Source organism: Notechis scutatus, chromosome 1, assembly GCF_049901735.1.
Source record: "Notechis scutatus isolate UNSWTSFEM ecotype Mainland chromosome 1, rNotScu1.2, whole genome shotgun sequence".
Taxonomy (NCBI): Eukaryota; Metazoa; Chordata; class Lepidosauria; order Squamata; family Elapidae; genus Notechis; species Notechis scutatus.
This window is the reverse complement of record NC_142009.1, coordinates 18,822,275-18,843,271: the sequence shown is the minus strand read 5'-3', so window position 1 is coordinate 18,843,271 and position 20,997 is coordinate 18,822,275. Positions and strand designations below refer to the sequence as shown.

At 42.4% G+C, this 20,997-nt stretch overlaps 1 long non-coding RNA gene across 1 annotated transcript; it reads left to right on the top strand.

Moving 5' to 3' along the window:
- The first annotated feature begins 8,603 nt into the window (after positions 1-8,603).
- LOC148132688 (uncharacterized) lies at positions 8,604-10,449 on the top strand. Its single transcript, XR_015746863.1, has 2 exons — positions 8,604-9,516; positions 10,149-10,449. It is a non-coding gene; the product is annotated as an uncharacterized LOC148132688 (long non-coding RNA).
- The last annotated feature ends 10,548 nt before the right edge of the window (positions 10,450-20,997 follow it).

Here is a 20,997-nt window from a genome sequence, read left to right as displayed (position 1 = left end):
TTGGGAGTTGAAGGCCATCCAGCTTAAAGTTGTTAAAGCTGAGAAACACCACTCCAGAAGATGGCAGGAATGAGATCCTGATATTTCGACCTCTTTACTGCCCTCTATCAGTCATCCAAAGACTTGCAGCTTGGATTTGTGTCTCGTTCCATTCATAAATCTAGGCAGATATTATTTGCCGCTGGGGAAATTACTTTGAAGCAAAAGAAAATGCTTCTTCATGGCAATAGAAAAAAAGCTATAAAGGCTGGGTTATAATGCTGACTCAGCATTGCTTAAGCTTGTAGATGACACGGTAATATGTCCTGCTTGGCCCTTCTTAATCTTTCAGCAGCTTTTAATACCTCTAGTTATAATGTCCTTCTGGGCTAGAACCAGACAATGCAGACAATGGATTTGCTTGGCACCTTCTGCAAAAAAGGGTCATGAAATTGGTTGTGGTCACATGGTGATTCATTTAATGACCGGTACAACTTAACACTATAATTCCATACTCAGTTATGGTCATAGATAAGAACTATTTCTAGTCTGATTTTATGTTTTGTTTGCTGCCTAGAATTCCACAGATTAGGAAGCCACAATGTAGATTGGGTGAGAGAGAGAAACAGATAGACGCCCATTTAAGTGTTAAATGAGTGGCACTCCATTTAACAGCCTGTTTTGCCACAGTTGTTAAGTGAATCACTGCTGCTGTTAAGCAAATCATGCAATTATTGAATCTGGCTTCCCCCATTGACTCGTTGAAGCCGGCTGGGAAGGCTACAAAAGATGATCACATGACCCTAGGCCAGAGGTCACCAAACTTGGCAACTTTAAGACTTGTGGATTTCAACTCCCAGAATTCCTCAACCAGCTGTGCTGGCTGAGGAATTCTGGGAGTTGAAGTCCACAAGTCTTAAAATTGCCAAGTTTGGGGACCCTTGCCCTAGGCCAATGCAACTGTCATAAATACATGCCAAGTGCCCAAATTTTGATCATGTGACCTTGGCGATGCTCCAAGTGTCATAAGTGTGAAAACTGGTCATAAGTCACTTTTTTCATCTCATTGTAACATCGAATGGTCAATCAGTTGAGAAATACCCCAAATAACCGATAATCAGAGTTGGAATGGACCTTGTAGGTCATCTAGTCCAACCCCACAGCCAAGCGGGAGACCCTACAACCATTTCTGACAAATGGCAGTCCAATCTCTTCTTGAAAGCCTCCAGTGATGAAGCTCCCACAACTTCTGAAGGCAACTTCTGTTCCATTGGTTGATTGTTCTCACTGTCAGAAAGTTTCTCCTTATTTCTAGGTTGAATCTCTCCTTGATCAGTTTCCATCCATTATTCCTTGACTGGCCTTCAGGTGTCTTGGAAAATAGCTTGACCCCTTCCTCTCTGTGGCAGCCCCTCAGATACTGGAATGCGGCTACCATGCCTCCCCTGGTCCTTATCTTCACTAGACTAGCCAAGCCCAGTTCTTGCAACCATTCTTCATATGTTTTAGTCTCCAGTCCATTGATAGTCCCTCATGGATGTTGCATTGCCAAGCACTCCTTATGCTTCCTGGTGCCCTACTTACTCCTCCTGCAAGAATCAAACTTTTGGCCAGCCTCCAAAATAAACTTTAAAAAAAAAAAAAAAGACAGGGAATTCTCTGTTCCGCTTCCCCTTGCAAGCCCCAAAAGTTAGTGCAGTTTGGAAGAGCCACTTGAAATGGAATGACGTATTTCAGCAGCTACGCTGACGCAAAACAGTGGCAGGCAATGGAGCTGATCTCTGCAGGACTGGAAACTTGATGATGCCAGAGCAGAAGGCGGCTATTGATTGCCAGGGAAGATCTTCCTTTTAACTAAAACATCTTATCCTCCCATTTCCTCCTCCTGCATAATCTTTCAACAAGTGTCTCAGCCGTTAGATGGCTATCGGAAATAAGCATCTGGGCTATGGCTTTTTCTTTTATTAACTTGTTATTATATTTATTCTGTTTATATCCTGGGGTGGTTTTTTTTTCCCCCTGTCTTGACAGCGCAAGGAGGCTTCTGGGGAGGAAGGATCTCCCCTAATTTTATCCTCCCAATAATGACCCGGAAAGTAAGCTAGGCTAGATGAGTGACAAGCCCAAAGTCGAACAGGGAGCTCCAAATCTATGTGGGGACTTGAGCCCCACTATCTTGGTCTGAGTCCTTAACCATGAGCCAAGAGGGATTTTCCAAGCCTTTAAGCATTACAGAATCCAGAATAACATCATTGGAAGGGATCTTGGAGGTCTTCTAGACCAACCCCTGCTCGAGCAGGAGACCCTATACATTCTGGACAAATAACTGTTCCATCACTTCGGTGGTTTTAAACTGCCCCAAAACTGCTACAAGGTTTTGGAGAAAAATGAAATGCCCTTTAGCAAACTGGACTTTCTGATGGTGGCCAGCTAGAGTGAACTCAATGGCATACATAAAGTTTGTTACTATAAAATAAATTTTACAAAGCTGACCTCTGACTGCCACACACTGTGACTCATTTCTGTGGCTTTTCTCCAACAGCTGGAAGCTAAATTCCAACTGCTCAAAATTATCCAGCCACTGTTATTGTAGCTCTGCTCAATACTGTAAAAGCCAGCCTTTCTAGGATATTTTTTTTTAAATCCTATTTTGCAAATCTGGTATTGTAATCTTGATAGTTCTTACTGGAAACTGGTTTGATTGTGGTTTACCAAGCCTGTATTTTTTTCCCCTGAACATTTTTTAAAGAGCAATATATAGGTGATCCTCTACTCAAGAAGAAATTAATAAAATTGATGTGCTGATAATTAGCCTGCATCTGAGAGTTTATGGAGGCCTATCTTGCCCCTCAAATTGGACATAGAACAGAGACTAAGCAAAGAACAAGTGAGGCACAAGGAAATGATGGGCGAAATATTTCTTTCCTTTCCAATACTACTTTTATTGCTGACACCCTCTTTCTTCTCGCTTTCTTGCTCACTCACTTTCTCTCTTTGTCTCTCTTTCTGTCTCTGTCTCTCCCTCCCCCCCTCTCTCTGTCTCTTCTTTCATTCTGCCAATTCCTCCCACTCCCACATGTCCCCCAAAGTGGAATCGCATATGAATAAAATATAAAGGTAACCCTCAATTTACATTCATTTAGTGACTGTTCAAAGTTACAGCAGCACTGAAAAAAAGTGATTTATGACCAATCCTCACATGATCGTCATAAATCCACTCACAACTGTAGACCATCTTCACAATCACATGATCAAAATTTGGGCCCTTGGGAACCAGCATGTATTTACGATGGTTGCAGCATTCCGGGGTCATCTGATCGCCAGTTGGCTTCTAACAAGCGGAGTCAGTGAGTGAAGCCAGATCTGCTTAACAGCCACAAGATTCACTTAACCACTGAAGTGACTCGCTTAATAATTGTGGCAAAACAAAAAGATTGTGAAATCAGGCGTAGCTCATTGAACCACCACGTTGCTTAACAATGAAAATTCTGGTCCCAGTTGTGGACTCGTACGTCAAGGACTAGCTATAGTGATTTTGCAACATTGTGGGAGAACAAGAGAGGGTGGATCAATCTTGTTCTCATCATTAGCTGACATATGATTTTATTCTTCCAAATGATCAACTGGTCAGAATTTGGGGGAAATCCAACATGCTGTGTCCACAATTTATTTGGAGAAGTTACAACTGCAACGTCTGCATTAGTTAGGAGTTCAACTGTCAGTTCAGTGTTGGAGACCAAATCTGGGATCCTATCAACATCATAGGAAGTCAGCCGACTTTGCAGGAGCTTCTTTTTGTAATCTTCAGGAAGTGGCTAGTCTTAAGACAAACATGAAAGCTAATTTTCGTCTTCCTACTGGTGCCCCATGGTCTGATGCCATGCTCAAAACCTTCCACTGTTTTCAGAAGCAACATTTTTGTGCCAGCCAGGAAATTAGATGGATACCATCTCTAAAAGTTACTTGAAGAAGAGAGGAAACCATGCAATTCATATAATTTGCAACTTCTGGCATCTCCTACAATCTAGTAGTGCTTGTGAAATGCCCATATGTTTACCTGAATCCCAAATTATGTAGACAAGGGTTGTTTTTTTCTTCTAACCTACAACCACTTTTCTTCCAAGTGTTGGTCTTCATCCTCAGAATGCCCAGCCATCCTATACATAAGACTAGAAGCCCATCTCCAAGTTCTCTGACAAAATGCTTTTTTTGCATCCTTGGTATTATAGTTTATTTTTTACTGCAGAGAATCCTATCTAAAACTTTCAACATACTAAGCAAATCTTTCTCTGATACCAAATGCAACCTCATCTGGATGCAGCCAGCCTTTTGGGTAGATGCCACCCCTGAAAGGGGAACTCCTATTCCCTAAGTGCATGTTACAATCCTGGAATCTATACTACAAATAGCATAATCTTATTGCAATCTCTCCAGCTGATTGGGTTGAATCAGATCAGGAGGTTCCTTCCATCTATTTTTGTGACAGAGCCAGATTTATGGATACTCCAGCCCTCACTATTTATCTCCTGCTACTGGAGCCTTCTACGGCTCTGTGACGGATCCAGAAACCACACTATACTTGTTAGACCAGTCTTTCTCAATCTTGCCAACTTTAAGATGTGTGGATTTCAACTTCCAGCTCACACATCTTAAAGTTACCAAAGTTAAGGAAAACTGTGTTAGGCTAATTTCTTGGTCAGCTGTGTCTAATCATGTTTACACCACATTCTATTTGAATCTACATTCAGAACTGATATTCCAATGACTCCGTTTTATGCTGAGAGAATCAGCAAGGTATTGGCTGGTCAGTTTGGATGTTCCTTCTTGGAAGCTACATCCACACTCACTCGCCCTTTGTGAACCTGCTTTGTCTTCAAAAGGATACAAAGATTAAAGATATGAACATGTTGGGCAGCCCCAAGGAAACCTCAGGAAGGACAAATCAAAGATTAAAGTTCTGATAAGTTTAGCTAGTAGGGTTGTTACGCTTTAGTTAGGGATTTTGTCTTAGAGAAATTTAAACTGCAACTAGTATGTCTAACTTTTTGATAAATGTATTGATTGGGAACTTAGAGCTGACTTTCCATTTTTACCAAGCAAAAATGGCAATAGCCCTTAGACTTCTATACCGCTTCACAGTGATTTACAGCCCTAAGCGGTTTACAGAGTCAGCATATGGCCCCCAACAATCTGGGTCTTCCTTTTACCGACCTTGGAAGGATGGAAGGCTGAATAAACATTGAGCTGGTGAAATCCAAACTGCCAAATTGCAGGCAGCTGGCAGTCAGCAGAAGTAGCCTGCAGTACTTCACTCTAACCACTGCGCCATCGCAGCTCTTTGAATAGTCTTTTATTAGTGATCTTATTCCTGTGCAGGTGATTATGCTGTTTATGATTATTTAGTCCTTAAGAACAGAAAAACACAACTCTGAAAAAGGGGATTTGTCCTTCTCAAAGGATGGAACTTGAATCCCTGGACTGTCCTGTGTTCAGCTGGAGGTTTAGTAATTCTGTCTTCTAATAAGGCTCCAAAATGAAGAGCCAAGAAACCATATAAAATCAATTGCTGTTAACCAATAGTCAGATAAGACACATTTCTGCCTAAGCAAGTGGTTGGACTAGAAGACCTCCAAGGTCCCTTCCAACTCTTCTCTCCTCTTCTCTTCTGCCCATAGAAGGCATAGGATATGTAAATATCACTGGCTTCAATAACCATACAGTAAGTGCAGATCAAGGATTAACATGACTGCCACTTCCAGCTGCATCTCAGCCTCAGGTAATTCAGGATCTTGTGTAGCAGCAAAATCAATGTTAATGCACCTCCATTCCAGTCCATGCAGGTGGCATTGAATATGAATGCACCTGTTCTTCCTCCAAAACCCAAAGCACCACAATCCGTATCAGGACTGGTTACAGCCAGATATTTTCCAACCACCCTCAAATAGACCAACCAAAATTTCAGCAAGAACAGCTTCTTCAGACGGATTAACACCATGGTTCCCCAGATTAGTCCCAACAACTGGAAGGAGGTATACTAGCTACCATCCTTCTTTTTCCAATGTTCAAATCAACACTCCCAGCATGCTGGCTGGGGAATTCTGGGAGTTGAAGTCCACACATTACAAAGCTGCCAAGGTTGAGCAACACTGCTTCACATAGTGGTCATACCAGGGAGCAATTTAATGCTCTGTGGGACTATTCCAGCTACCAGTAGGGTGGCTATCAACCAAATTTCAGATGTGGACTCTGGACAAAGTGGTCCTCAAAGAGTGACTTGAGGTCATAGATGGCCTCCAAGACCCAACAGAGCGATGCTTCAAATGAATCTGTCAACCCTGAAGCTGACCTAACTTGGAAGCTTCAGTGTTTCTACACTGGAGCTGAGGGATAGGGAGGGGGGGATTAGAGATAGCTGGGGTTTTGTAGACAAAACAAAATACTCTTGGGAATCAAGGACATTCTACCACCTGGTCAGAGGAAGGAGGAGCGATGTCACTAGGCAACCAGACAGTGCCTTGATTGGACCATGAGACTGATTGTTTGGGGTTTGAAGGAAACCTTTTACTTTTAATTAGGTGAAAACTGCAGGAACTTTCAGAGTTGGTTTTCACCAGATCGGTGCCAATGTGATATATCCAATAAAGCTATTCTTTGAGGAGTCTACCTGCCTTGGAGTTTTACTTGGAACCCTGACAGCATCCTCAGCATCAGAATTAATCTAATTCACAGGGTTGATTTTTAATTGCCCAAAACATTGGCTGGTGCACTATATACCTGTTACCAGAACACTTACCTCTGTTCTCTTGTTTGGAAGCTCAGGGAAGCACTGTTTTCATTGACCATAAAGACAAGATGGCAGGTGTCAGCTCATATTATCTAGATGGGGGGGGGGGAATGCCATTTGTGCTGCATGCCTTATTCTGAGTGTCACCTTGAGTGTACATGTAAGATCCAGAGCCTTGCTTTGTGTCGTGTGTTGCAGCCCTTGTCCTGTAGCTAAGCATTCCCCCCCACACACACACACACAGATCCAGATCACCTGATCCTGCTGGCCCTTCCTGAAGTGCGAAAGACCTAGATGGGCATTTTGGCCAAGGAAGGTGAGGGGAGAGATTGGTTGGTTGATTTGTCTATTTGGTGTTCATTATTGGTTGTAAAATGGGAGGATTAATCTGGACCTTGGCACATATTATATCAATTCTGTTGCCATTTTTTCTTCTTCTTCTTCTTCTTCTTCTTCTTCTTCTTCTTCTTCTTCTTCTTCTTCTTCTTCTTCTTCTTCTTCTTCTTCTTCTTCTTCTTCTTCTTCTTCTTCTTCTTCTTCTTCTTCTTCTTCTTCTTCTTCTTCTTCTTCCTCCTCCTCCTCCTCCTCCTCCTCCTCCTCCTCCTCCTTATAATTAATTTGATTTGTTTTGCTGTTCCCCAGTTTTAATTCAGTGTTAGCTATCCAGAGTGAGTTGCCAATAAAATAAAAAGGGGTGGGGGGATGACAGGGAGGAAAAACAGTTTCTCAAATGCTTCAGGTTTGCAGAAACATATTTGCAAACCTGCAAACCAGAGGCAACCTGATGTTCCAAATAAATCTCTTAAAGAGGTGGATTTTTGTTTCTTTTTGGCAAACTGGGATGCGGCTATTTATGTCTAGAGTCTTTCCGGGCAAGTGCCAGCAGTGTGGAAGTGACTTTGCCCTCCTCTTTTTAAGTGCTTCTCCTGGTATCATTCAGCTATATTTGAATGCCATTGATCGCTCCAGCTCCCTGGGACTGGCGGGTGAATCCATTTGTGGCTTTAGGAGCCCATTTAAAACTCTGAATGGTGCTGCATTTTTCAGATGAGGTGGGGAGAGGAAGCCCATACAATTCAGCCAGCCGTGGGGCTATTTTAATCACAGCACCACTCCGGTGATGGGTGTAGATTGAGGGCAGGGAGAGTTCCTTTAAAATCCCCCAGAAGCAATGAACAAAAAAAAATAATTGTTTTTGTCCTCTGTCTTTTGCCACCAATGTCTGAGGTTCTTCTGATGGATCTAGGAAAAGCATGATTCTCATGCTTTCCAAGCTTCACAAAGGAAGGAAGGCTGCTCTGGTCAATTAATTTTCTCAAGGTGCCACATGAGGGCTACTGCCCACCTGTCGCCACGCCCTGCCACTACCACTGCTGCTTGCTGGATAGGGACACTCAAAAGGCCAGATGTGCCTGTGGGCTACAAAATGCCCAGGTCTGGTCTAACCCTAAGATCATTCTTCTTCACATTCTTTAAACATCATCATCATCATTTTGAAGTAAAGGTAGTCCTCAACTTACAACCACCATTCAAAATTATGACAGATCCTCCAAAACCTGTTTATAGCATGTGCACACATACCTGCAGTAACATGATAGTATTTTGCTTGGCAACTGACTCATCTTGAATAGAATAGAATAGAATAGAATAGAATAGAATAGAATAGAATAGAATAGAATAGAATAGAATAGAATAGAATAGAATAGAATAGGAATAGAATAGAATAGAATAGAATAGGAATAGGAATAGGAATATGGAACAGAACAGAAAATAGAATAGAATAGAATATAGAATAGAATAGAACAGAATAGAAAATAGGATAGGATAGGATAACAGAGTTGGAAGGGACCTTGGAGGTCTTCTAGTCCAGCCCCCTGCTTAGGCAGGAGACCCTATACCATTTCAGACAAATGGTTGTCCAATCTCTTCTTAAAAACTTCCAGTGTTGGAGCATTCACAACTTCTGGAGGCAAGTTGTTCCACTGATTAATTGTTCTAACTGTCAGGAAATTTCTCCTTAATTCTAGGTTGCTTCTCTCCTTGATTAGGTTCGACCCATTGCTTCTTCAGGTGCTTTGAAGAATAGCTTGACTCCCTCTTCTTTGTGGCAGCCCCTGAGATATTGGAAGACTGCTATCACATCACTCCTCGTCCTTCTTTTCATCAAACTAGACACACCCAGTTCCAGCAACCGTTCTATCTACGTTTTAGCCTCCAGTCCCCTAATCTTTATTGCTCTTCTCTGCATTCTTTCTGGAGTCTCAACATCTTTTTTACAAAACTGGATGCAGTATTCCAAGTGTGGCCTTTCCAAGGCATTATAAAGTGGTATTAACATTTGACATGATCTTGAGAGTCATTTGCAGTGACATGACCTCAAGTTTTGAAATTTTTGCTGATTTCTGGTGTTTATTTCAGTTTCCAGCAAAAATGTCCATTGGGTAAAATTGGTACAATTAATGATCGCAGCATTTGCTTAACAATGGCAGCAAGAAATACTGAAAAATTGGACTTGGTCATGTGAACTTATGAGGGCATAATGTATTATATAAACTTACAACTGCAATTTGAAAATTATTTAGATTTATTCTAAATCATGTAATATTTATAAATCATTATAAATCATGATTCAGAGCTTAATATGTTATAGCGTGTTTTAGCAAATCTGTAAGGGCAATCCGTAGGAGAGAATGGTCCTTCTGACATATAGAAACAAAGTGCTTGATAAAATTGTTCTCCACCAGATCCAATAGGTGTTATGACTCCCCTTCAAATTCAAGCGAGCAAAACAAAAAGCAGCCGTCTCAGAAGTAATTCAAACAAAACAAAGTTCCACAAGATAACAGCTGGCATAAATCCCAATCCACAGCATAAATCTTTACTCTGTCCGGCAAACCTGTCGTGGCAATAAATCTCAAGCCTCAGAGCTTCTGCTGTAACGTCTTCACTCTCAATTAGTCACTTTGCTTCTGGCGAATTCTACCAGCCCAGCTGTGTCCTTTTATTCACTTAGGCAAGGTGCTAATTTCCCTAATTATTGGCTCGCTCTCCGCCTACTTTCTAACTGGGTTTGCCTCCTTAATCTTCTTCTGTTCCTTACGTTTAACCACAAGTTTTCCTAATTCTCATCTCCACTAGAAGACTCTCTCATGCCTTCCCTGTCAGCCATTCCCGGCTGCTGATCAGATAAAGAACCAGAGGAGGTCAAAGGTCCTGTCAATTCTAATACTTCAGGTCTGTCTTCCTTTGTTACATCCATCTCCTCATCCTGGTTACTATTCCAATCACTGAGCCATGCCGGCTCATATTTTTCTGCCATGTCCTCCTCACTTGAACTCATATCAGCCACAGGAGCAGAATCCAGACCCGGAGCCACAACAAATAGGATTGTTCTAATGTTTTCTTCCAAGAAAATATTCAACACACCCCTTTAATAAATCATTTTGTTCTCGTAATCAGCCCCAAAAAGTTACATTTATTTCATTCCGAAGCAGCCCACAAGTTACCAAGTCCCTTATGGAGAGAATGGGAAGAGGGTCACATAAGGTGATTTGTTTAACCTGGTTTAAGACCAAAAACTATAACTAGCTAGTTTCTCAAGTTTTTCTAATTTACTCATGATTTATAATCTCAAATTGTTGGGATTTATACAATATTTTATTAAAACTAAAGAAATCATGTTATAATTTCATGTGTTGGGTGAATCATATCTGAGTATATAACATGTTTGGTTTCTAGAAATCCGTCATTGGTCAGTTCAGAAAGAAATTCTTTAATAGTTGTTTTTTTTCTTTTCCATTCTCTTGCTTTTCATCCATAACTGAGCACAACTTATAGGTTTCCTCCACTGACATCACAACTACAGTAACAATTTATTCCCACTGAATGGACATAGCTTGCCTCTGGCTTCCTTGGATTTACTTATTTCTCCATGAAGGAGCAGCGTCCTCTGACTTTGGTCAAGAGCAAGTGGTAGTAAAGGTTCAGCCAATCCTTCGCCCTTGAATTTAAGTGTTTGTCTCCCTGTGCCTGCCAGGAAAGAGTCAGACCAAGGCTGTGCGTGCTTCATCGACATTCCAACTGTTGTTGAAATACAATTCTCAGCACCTAGCTAGAGAGGTCACCAGCAAGGGATGTTGGGAGATAAAATTCAACACTGGAAGCAGAGGTGGTATTCAGCAGGTTCTGATCATTTCTGGAGAACTGATAGCAGAAATTTTGAGTAGTTCTGAGAACCAGTAGCTGAAATTTTGAGTAGTTTGGAGAACCGGTAGCGGAAATTTTGAGTAGTTCGGAATACCACCTCTGGCTGGCCCCGCCCCCGTCTATTCTCTGCCTCCCGAGTCCCAGCTAATTGGCTGGGTCTTCTTTTGCTGCCCTGCACGGGAGAATGGAGCTGGAAAGCAAGTTAGTGGGGTGGGGAGGGAATGGGGATTTTGCAGTATCCTTCCCTTGCCACGCCCACCAAGCCACGCCCACAGAACCAGTAGTAAAAAGTTTTGAATCCCACCACTGACTGGAAGGCTTACAAAGTACACCCACACACCTCAATGGTTTTTTAACCAGATCTGACTGAAGGAAACACAATTGGTTGGGAAGGATTATACAAAACCTAAATCACAAGCAGTCATAGCAGTGTTGAATGATTTCATTTCAAAACTCTTGTTTGTTCTCCAATGGACCTGAATCATTTGCATTAAGGGGGGCTGCTCTGTTTTTTGTTTTGTCCAGCTAAGGGACCCTGAAAACTGCTGTTGTCCAAAGGAAGCAGTGGATCTCAGGAAGGGCCCAGAATGGGATAAGTCAGTGCAGCTAGCTGAGGGCAGCCCCCTTGCCACTGCCAAGTCATCTCTGCAAGTTCACTGCCACCAGGTCATTACAGGACAACTCAACATGGGAAATTCGACCGGGGAGAGCCAGTCATGCTGTTCCCCACCTCCAGATCTTTTTCCATTTTGCACAGCTAAAACTGAGGAGTTCTTCATTGGAATGCTATGAAATAGATTAATGAATTAACAGATTAATCTCATTTAGATTTCAAGAAGAACAGTAAGAACTTTTTAAAACTGTTTATTGGAAGATTCTGTTTTTTCTATTTATTGGAAAATTCATTTTACCGTTGAGGCAAAGTGTAAAAGGCCCAGCTTAATTTTCAATCACTAGCAACATGAAGCCCCTAGAAAAGAACGTATTTATCTATTTGGGCAATTTCCATAGGTACCAAGTTGTGACTCTAGGCTGCTAACATAGGCTTAAAACAAAGAACAAAGGGGACCAACACACATAAAAGCAGCAACAAAAATACAGCATAACCAAGGCCAAACCATGACCATACTCACATCCCAACCATTGCAGATAATCCTCAGCATACAACCATTTGTCTATAATGGCACTGAACCATATTTATGATGGTTGTAGCACACTGAGGGTCACGTAAATGCCATTCGCAGACTTCCCAGCCATCTTCTAACTAACAAAATCAATGGGGAAGAGTTAGAATTAGAATTCTTTCTTGGCCAAGTGTGATTGGACACACAAGGAATTTTTCTTGGTGCAAATGCTCTCAGTGTACATAAAAGAAAAGATACATTCGTCAAGAATCATAATGAATAGAAGAGAAGAGAGGAGAGGAGAGGAGAGGAGAGGAGAGGAGAGGAGAGGAGAGGAGAGGAGAAGAGAAGAGAAGAGAAGAGAAGAGAAGAGAAGAGAAGAGAAGAGAAGAGAAGAGAATTCTTTATTGGCCAAGTGTACATAAAAGAAAAAGATACATTCGTCAAGAGTCAAGAATCATCAGGTACAACACTTAATGATAGTCATAGGGTACAATCAGCAATCAAATCATACTAGGAAACAGTCAATATAAATTGTAAGGATACAAGCAACAAAGTTACACTCATACAGTCACAAGTGGGAGGGGATGGGTGATAAGGAGCAATGAGAAGATTAATAGTAATAGTAGTGCAGACTTTGTAAAGCCAGATTCACTTAAAGACCGCATGATTCACTTAATAACTGTGGCAAAAATGAACATCTAATTGAGTGCAACTCACTTAACAACTTCCTTGCTTAGCAATGGAAATTCTGATCTCAATTGTGGTGATAAGTTGAGGACGATTTGTGCGTCCTGGTTTTTCTGGCTTGATCCCTGGGAGAAGATATTTAAGGAAGGCCAGCAGGATTAGGGATTCTCTGGTGTTCCAAATGTCATTTAGCTGACTATGTAAGCCAGGATCACTTGAGGAATGGGGAAGAGAAAGGGCAATGGCCTATCGACAGTTAATTTTGTTAATGAGATTTGGGGAAAGCTTAAAAGGTACTGTGTGTCCTCCAGTACATGGAGGTTTCCAAATTTGATTATAGTTCAATTGTAATTTTTTGAATCGATTATGTGCCATCAAGTCGGGGTTGACTGTTAGCAACCACCCATATAGTTTTTCTTGTCAATTATAATTACTATTGACACAATCATAGTATGGAATAGATGTTAAGGAGAAAGAAGGGGGGAGAAATCATTTCTGCTTCTCTCTCTTATATAATGATTATAATGCAGTTTCTCAACCTTGGCAAGATTAAGACATGTAGAATTCAACTCCCAGAATTCAAGTGGGAGTTGAAGTCCACATGTCTTAAACTTGACAAGATTGAGAAATAATGTATTATTTTAATCTAAGGAGAGGCTGCAAATCTTCGAGGAAAAGAAGGGAGTGCAGGAGGACTTGGGGGACCAGGGCCAGGCAGGTCTAAGCCTGCACCAGGCCTCTTGTGGCCTCCCTCACCTGTGAGATGCCTCATGGTCCACTTAATGATCTACACGTTGCTTAAAATCACATTGGGGTGTCAGCGTTCCAGGAAAAACCAACACCAAACTCCAACACCAAAACTCCAAGACAGGCATTTTCTCAAAGTTCCATTTTATTAAAGTTGTCATACTGGCACATCTGGGAAAACCCGAATCTGACAGTTCTGGGTTTTTCTCCAATAATACAAATCACAAAATCCATCCTCTGCACCCATCACTCCATCACATGGCCCAATCACCATCCGTTCCTACTTGAGACATCCCTTAAACACTCCTTGTCCAGGTGCAGGAATAACATGACCTTGACTGTAGAGAACAAGGGTCTTCAAACTTGGCAAATTTAAGACTTGTGGACTTCAACTCCCAGAATGCCTCTTCCAGTCATGTTAGCTCAGGAATTCTGGGAGTTGGAGTCCACAAGTCTTAAAGCTGCCAAGTTTGAAGACTCCTGGTAAAGAAGAATGCTATTATGTCTAATTACAAACACTCTACAACCCCACCCCACCCCGCCCCCAGGCACAGGAATGTGGCAGCGTAGAAGCTTCTGGTGCTAATATGGCTTCCAAAGCTGACATGGGGAGAGCAAGGGCTGGGATCGTTAAAGTAGGCAATCATGTAGCTCAGAGATTTCCAACCTTGGCAACTTTAAGACTTGTGGACTTCAACTCCCAGAGTGAAGCTGGCTGAGGAACTCTGGGAGTTGAAGTCCACAAGTCTTAAAGTTGCCAAGGTGGGAGACCCACGATGTAGATCACTTAACAACTCTCATGACTTGTGACCGTAGGCTCCATTACAATTGTGAGTCAAGGACTAGCTGTAAAGCACGGATTGAAAGGAATCCTTAAGGATGAAATATGATGGTGGCCTTCAGCTCTCAAGAGTGACATCAAAAGGGTGGTGAATTTAATTACCAGATGCAGGAAGTAAGGAGCAACTCAGCAGGTTCCAGAAACACAATGGCTGAATGATGACTTAACAGTTCCATGGTTCATCTCCTGCTTATAAAAGCTTGGACTGATTGTAATTTCTTTACAATTTATTCAATTTCTTTGACCACCAGGATCTCATTCTTTTTCTAGTTTCCCTAGTCTAAGGAACTATTTACAAAGGCCACATTCTGCTATGTCCAAGAGAAGTATCAGAAAAGTCCCCCAAGATTTGCAGGAGGGGTTTCCCCAGCTCTAAAGAATGGGACACCTGAAGCCTCCCAGTTTCGGAAGGATGGCCATATTATAATCTGTTGCAGCGAAAACAAATTAGGCTGAACGAGCAACCAATGGGTTTTACACAACTGTATGATCTGCTGACTAATGGTGAGGGGGGGGAGACAGCCAAATGGAAAGAATACCAGGAGCTTCTGCAGCGCAATAATTTGTCACAAGCGTGTGGATATAACTGGCCCGTAACAGAATATATCAAGTGGGAATTTTTGCTCAGTTACTTCAAATTATAGGACTTCTGGATTGCTTCTGAGCTGTTAAGGGGAAAAATAGAAGTCTGGAACAATTCCCTTACAACAAATTGTATTTGGCCTGCAGTTGGAAGGATATGCTACTGTCCTGGAAACACCCCTTGGCATTCCCTGCATAAAAATAACATCTTCCCTGTTGGGTTTGACTTTGGATGGCAAGCAGAAAGTCAAAGCTGCCTTGCCATATGGAACCGTTTTTCTCTGCCTGTTGTTTACTAGGTTTCTCTGGAGAGGGATCTGGCAGATTTTTCAACTTGGCAAGGACTGAACAGTTCTCCAGCTTCCTTCACTGCTCCCAAAAATCTGTTCTCATGAAGGCGGTTAAGAGTAAACGAACCGCATAGTGTGGAAACTGGAGCTCTTCCGTTCCCATAAACACACTCCTGCCAGTCAGAGCGAACCACACACAGGCCGCAGAAAGATGGCGGCGTGACAATAGGAGACCTCAGCGCAGTTATGGCAAGGAGGAGGCGTGGCGACAGGTGCTCAGCCACCACCACTACCCAACAAGAGCCAGAGAAAATCTGTATATAAACTGTAACATGGTAGTATGAAGAGTTCACATATTGTTTGAGGTAACTGCACAGAGCCAGTTTGATGTAGTGGTGAAGGCATCAGGCCAGAAGCTGGGAGGCTGTGAGTTCTAGTTCCGCCTGGGCCCAAAGCTAGTTGGGTGAACTATGGCCAGTCATTTTCTCTCAGTCATAGGACTGAGGAATGAACCACGGTGGTGCAGTGGTTAGAGTGAAGTACTGCAGGCTACTTCTGCTGCCTGCCGGCTGCCTGTAATTTGGCCATTCGAATCTCACCAGGCTCAAGGTTGACTCAGCCTTCCATCCAGTGGTGGGATTCACATTTTTTTTACTACCGGTTCTGTGGACGTGGCTTGGTGGGCGTGGCAGAGGAAGAATACCATAAAATCTCTAGTCAGAGGTGGGATTTGCTGGTTCTCCGAATGACTCAAAATTTCCGCTACCGGTTCTCCAGAGCCGGTCAGAACCTGCTGAATACCACCTCTGCTTCCATCCTTCTGAGGTGGGTAAAATGAGGAGCCAGATTATTGGGGACAATATGCTGATTCCGTAAACCGCTTAGAGAAGGCTGCAAAAGCACTGTGAAGCAGTATAGACGTCTAAGTGCTATTGCTAGGAAGGAGGTAAATGGCAAACCACTTCTGAAAAGTCTGGCCACAAAAAAACGGCAGCCAGTCTCAGAGAATCAGACACAACTCGCAAGTGTCCCATCGCAACATTTGACACACCGACACCTGAAGCCCTTAAAAACAGAAGAACACTGACACTGACATCCCCTAAACTCCACTGAAGATGTTACCTAGCCCAAAGATGAAATGTTTGGAAACCAACCCACAAGCTCGGAGGACGAACCTTCGCCCACAACTAAATGGATTATTTTTTAAAAGCTGCACAGTATGCCTCAGATATTCCTCCAGTTAGCGCCTTCTCTTCCTTTCTGGACAGGGTGTCCCTTGAAGATGGGAGGCAGAGAAAGGCAAAATGGCCCCCTTTCCCCCCCCCTACTGTTTACTATCATGTGGTTGCTATCTTGACCTTCTGACACTCCCCTGCCCCCTGAATGCCCCTAGGCTGGAGCTTCTCAAAAGCTGCTCTCTGACAGATAGAACAGGGATGGCAGCTTTGGCGCAGGAGAGTTCACTTTGTGCTACATAAAAGGTTTTACAGATAATCAGAGTTGGAAGGGACCTTGTAGGTCATCTAGTCCAACCCACCTCCCCACCTAAGCAAGAGACTCTACACCATTTCTGACAAATGGCAGTCCAATCTTTTCTTGGAAGGTCTCAAGTGATGACCCTCCCACAACTTTCGAAGGCAACTTCTGTTCCATCGGTTGATCGTTCTCACTGTCAGAAAGGTGTGGAGTGACAAGGTGTACTTACTGTACATTTTCTGCCTCACATCCCCTTTGCATCTGGGGAAGCACAGGTGGTTTAACCAATGTTGCCACAGCATTGTCAGGGTAAACAGGGCCAATATGCTTAAATATTCTCCCTCTCCCTAAATTTTATTGATTTTTTTTTATTAAGTACATTTCTTAGTGCTTAATAAACATGTTGTCTGGGTATTTAATTTGCTTAACAATTCTGATTATATTCTTAATCTCCGCCCCTTTCTTCCAACCACTGGTAAAATGTTCGTTTTTTTCTTGTTCATATTCTGAAGCCTTAAAGGAGGGAAAGGGATCCTTTAGGCCTTGTGAAAACGTAGGTAGCACTACATCTCTGGGCTGCAAACTTCTAGGTGACCACTAGATGGCAGCAATATACCAATCTCTAACATTTGCTTCCCCCTATTGGTCATTCAGCATGTTGCAGGCCAGATATCCCGCAAGCACATGACATCCAGTTTACTTTTCTCTTTTTAATCTGCCTGCAATGGGGGGAAAAGGGCCAATTTTGGGGTGAAGCAAGATTGGGGGATTAAATAGATGAAACAGTCTTGCTGTATGCTAGCTGAGAAGGTCACAAATGGCAAACACATGACCCTGGTTGCATACATGCCGGTTACCAAGTGCCTGAATTTTGATCCACAATCATAAGAGGGGCTCAACTTATTCTCCAAAGCACCAAAAGGACAAGAAGCAATGGATGGAAACTAATCCAGGAGAGAACCAATCTTGAACTAAGGAGAAATTTCCTGACAGTTAAAACAATGAACAAGTGGAACCGCTTACCTTCAGAAGTTGTGGGTGCTCTAATACTGGAGGCTTTTAAGAAAAGCCTGGACGGTCAATTGCCCAGAATGGTACAGGGCAGTGATGGCTAACCTTTTCAGCACGGAGTGCACAAAGCACACGCACGCATCCCCAAAATGCAATACGTGCATCCCCTGCACATGCACCTTGCCCCCATACAAGCGCCCTGCCCTGCGCATGCATGTGCATCGCCGCGCATGTGCCCCACCCCCACGCATGTGCAGCAGAGACCCAAAGACCAGCTGGCCAGCGTGAGGCGCGCATGCGCAACAGACCTGAGCTGGGATGATGGTTCATCCCATGCCAGCTCTGGCACCCATGCCATAGGTTCACCATCACGGGTATGGGATCTCCTGCTTGAGCAAGGAGTTGGACTAGAAGATCTCCAAGGTCCCTTCCAATTCTGCTATGCTGTTATTGATATATATGAGCACTGATCATGAGTCACTTTTTTCAGTACTGTTGTCACTTTGAATGCTTGATAAAGAAATGGTTATAAATCGAAGATTACCTCTACACAAACAAATGTTGCATCCAGAAAGACAATGCAAGAAGCATCCGTTGGGATGCTTTACTGGGCTGACAGGGGAGTGGGTGCTGGTGGTGGAGGCTGCTTGAATCCTATCCCCTCTATCAGCTTCTGGTGTGCTTTCCTCGCTCAGACAATAACAGGCAAGAATCAGCTGTCTTGGTTATTCAGCTGCTGAAAGAGGGCTAGCAGGTAAAATTATCTGGTGGTATCATTGGGGAGAATTTGAAGCTATCGATTTGTAGACTGTTCCAGCGGCTCTATTTCCCTATTGAGGATTGTTATGCATTTGTCTCTCCCCCCACCTTTCTTTCTGGTTCTCCCTCCCAGATTGGATGGAGTTGTTTTGCCATTAACGCTGCCAGCCAATTATATACAACTGTCACTTGCCATACAAGTGACCCTTTTAATTAAGGGAAGACATCCAGATTGGCCCTGGGAATAATTCTCAGTGGAGTTTTACACCTCCCAGTCTGCCTTGCCAAAGTGGCCTGGATGACAAGCCTGAGTATGGAGGGAAATTGCTTTGTTACCCCCCTAAAAGAACAACAAAGCCTTTTGTGCTTTATGATAGAGTTTGAGCGCCCCTGAGGGGTCTCCCAAGACCCTCTTAGGGACCTGCAAAATCTAAATTATTTGCCAAACTATGTTTTAAAATTTCACAATACTAACATTGCATGGAATAATCATGAAAGGAAGTGGCAGCAGTGAATATATCCAGTTTAATTTTTGATATGGTAAATGTTGATAAATATAAACCATACAAACAAAAGTTCTCTTATGGTCCGCTATAGTTTTTAAAAAAGGGAAGAGTTCCTGAGAGAAAAAAAGTTAAAAAACACTATGGAGATTCTCCATCATCTAAGTCATGGTTGTCCCAAAGGTGCTTTTTCAAGAGACAACTGGACTTTCTGGTTTTTCTTTGAAGACATTTCACGTCTCATCCAAAATGAGACGTGAAATGTCTTCAAAGAAAAACCAGAACATCCAGTTGCCTCTTGAAAAAGCACCTTTGGGTTATGGGTTAAAGAAACACTTTTTTATGAGATAAGAAAGGAAGGGTGATCTAAATCTTCACCAAAATTGGATTTCAGAAATCCGCATGAGCAGCTTTTTAGACTATGGGGAGCAGCATGGGTCACATCGATGGCACTATGGCAGTTAAAGAATTGTCACAAATCGATCAAGCAATGCAGTGGAGATGGCTAAAGAATGAGACTATGACCCTGATCCAGCAGGAAAAGGATTAATCAAAACTTGGTTGTATGTATCCTGCTTAGGAATGAAGGTTGCACAAAGTTGACCTATCTGTCTTTTTGGTCTTTGGAGAATCCAAAGGTTGTAGGCCCCAAATACACAGCTAAGTAACAACACTTTACAGTACAATTCTACAGAGTTCTACAGAGGAATTATTGAGTCTGTCATCTGCATCTCTATAACTGTCTGGTTTGGTTCTGCAACCCAATACGACAGACACAGACTTCAGAGAATAATTAGGACTGCAGAAAAAACAATTGCTACCAACCTGCCTTCAATTGAGGACCTGTATACTGCACGAGTCAAAAAGAGGGCTGTGAAAATATTTACAGATCCCTCACATCCCGGACATGAACTGTTTCAACTCCTACCCTCAAAATGACGCTACAGAGCATTGCACACCAGAACAACCAGACACAAGAACAGTTTTTTCCCAAAAGCCATCACTCTGCTAAACAAATAATTTCCTCAACACTGTCCAACTATTTACAAAGTCTGCACTAACTATTACTATTAATCTTCTCATCACTCCTTATCACCCATCCCCTCCCACTTGTGACTGTATGACTGTAACTTTGTCGCTTGTATCCTTACGATTTATATTGATGATTTCCTAGTATGAATTGATTGCTTATTGTACCCTATTATTATTAAGAGTTGTACCTTATGATTCTTGACTCTCGATGAATGTATCTTTTCTTTCATGTACACTGAGAGCATTTGCACCAAGACAAATTCCTTGTGTGTCCAATCACACTTGGCCAATATCACATTTATGATAGTTGCAGTGTCCCAGGGTCACTTTTTACAACTTTCTGACAATCAAAGTCAACGGGGAAGCCAGATTCACTAAAACATCATATTATTAATTGCAGCAATTCATTTAACTGTGGCAAGAAAAATCATAAAATGGGCCAAACTCACTTAACAACTGTCTCACTCAACAACACAAATTTTGGGCTCAATTGTGGTCGTGAGTGGGGGACGACCTGTAGTCCTGAGTTATCAGATAAAGGGTCTGAGAAAGTAAATCTAAGATGGTGGGAAGGATGCTATCTACTGTACCCTAGATTTTGGAGCATCATTGATAACTGAAGAAGACAATCCTGAAATCAGTGAAGGAAAATGATGATGGGGTTACAAAGCATCTTTCTACATTTCTGTTGATAATTCCCTAGTTTTGGGTCTTGCTCTGAGTTTCCTGAAAAAATATTAATATTTATAACAGAAAGAAAGGGATGATGCATTTTCCCCAGCTGCAGAAGGAACTCCCCTGCAGGGGTATGTCATGTCTTAGTAAGCGTGTATCTGTTTTTCTATCGGGGAATATTTAAATAATTCCTCCAGTTGCATAGTAGAATCCAATAAAAGATTTGCCATCTGATTATCCTGCTCCTCACTTGAAGAAAAGAGTATAAAGTATAACCTATGTCTCATTATAAGAGCTC